Source organism: Theobroma umbraticum, unplaced genomic scaffold (assembly GCF_002168275.2).
Source record: "Theobroma umbraticum cultivar Fairchild unplaced genomic scaffold, ASM216827v3 scaffold_51.0, whole genome shotgun sequence".
NCBI lineage: Eukaryota > Viridiplantae > Streptophyta > Magnoliopsida > Malvales > Malvaceae > Theobroma > Theobroma umbraticum.
Window position 1 is genome coordinate 753940 of NW_018397260.1, and position 1536 is coordinate 755475.

General features: G+C 26.8%; 1 pseudogene; it reads right to left on the minus strand.

Moving 5' to 3' along the window:
- Window positions 1–709: 709 nt before the first annotated feature.
- The window catches only part of LOC110417211 (alkane hydroxylase MAH1-like), a 6109-nt pseudogene continuing 5282 nt past the window's right edge, over window positions 710–1536 (minus strand).

The window sequence follows — 1536 nt, forward strand, 5'->3', positions numbered from 1 at the left end:
ATAAATACCATATATGACATAACAAAAAAGGAAAAAAAATAATATGGTCGATGGTTCGTTGAAATTTGGGGAAGAAAATCTAGAAAAACTTAAAGCAAATGGGCAAATAGAATAGAAATAAAATAAATAAATAAATATAAATATAAATAATTATATAAATTGAAAAAAAACTTTAAAGTTGAGTAAGGTGTATGGGATCATTTGTTATTCTTTATTTGTATTAATTATTAAGTAAAAAATTATTTTGAGAAAGCTATTAAGTGAATATAGAAAAAATTTTATATAATATGAAAACAATTTTAGAAATTCGGGGGGACCTCTGCCCCTACCCATTTGGATATACTAGCATTGAACTTGAAGCATCCTCTTTGATAGAGCAATATAAAATTATGAATATTTTTATGTAAAATGTATATTTTTTAATCCTTATAATGCTAAACTAAATCAAGTAATCTTCATATCGAGACCATCAATATAAAAAGAAAAAACACATTTTTGAATTTATTTTTAATCTTTATTATCAACTCGCAATTTGTTCACAATTAAATTCTAAAGAAAACTGGGAGTTGACTCAAGCTTGCCTTGCCTTACACCCCAAAGGTTGAGGCATAAGTAAAAATTTGTTTTATTCACTTTTTTAGATTATTTTGTTTATTTATTTATATTAACACAGTAGCCATATTTGGTGTTATACATGAAAGAACCAATGTCATGGCCATCTCTTCTTAACTGTAACCATTAAACCATGCTTCATATGCATAATGATGTTGGATTGAGGGATCATTGGGTGGTTTTCTACTACCTTGACTGCTGGGATTCGACCTCATGCTCAAAAATGAAAAATAATCAAAAAATTAAAATATAACGCAGCGAAAAAATAAATTAACATTTAATCAGAGAAACAGTCGAATCCTACAGGATCAATGTTTGTGTTTTTCATATAACTTTCAAATGAATTATAAACACTCATAAGTTTAAAAGTTACATACCTTGCTCTAAATATCGTAATCAAGAGCCAATTAAATCCAAAATAATTGCTTATTCACTTTTAGGATTTGTCAAATCTTGAGCCACCCAATTGTTTGGCCTCTAATAGTAATCCACACAGTGACTTAATAAGACCTTCTCCAAGGTAGGATTTTACTTGTGTTAGGAAGTTTTGTTTCTAAAACAAAAGGATCAAAATTCTTGCCGAATCTTATTTTGTCATACAAAGAAAACTATTTTTCTTTTCTTTTCTTATGAAACGGCTGAAAAGTGGTTGGGGGCTTCATGTTTTTAGTTTGCTTATATAATATATTTATATAGCTAAACTAATTTGTAACCCTAAATACAACAGTTGTATTTTAATTAAATTAAGTCTATGAGAATTTAATTAATTTTTTACTTTATTTTGGTCTTTTTCAATTAAGTCCAACTTAATTAAATTATCCTTATTTAATCCCAATCATGTCACTTAATGTGTGTGATCCATTAGGCTTCTAACATATTGGCAATAAATATAAATTATAATCAAATAGCAATTTGATAATTAAT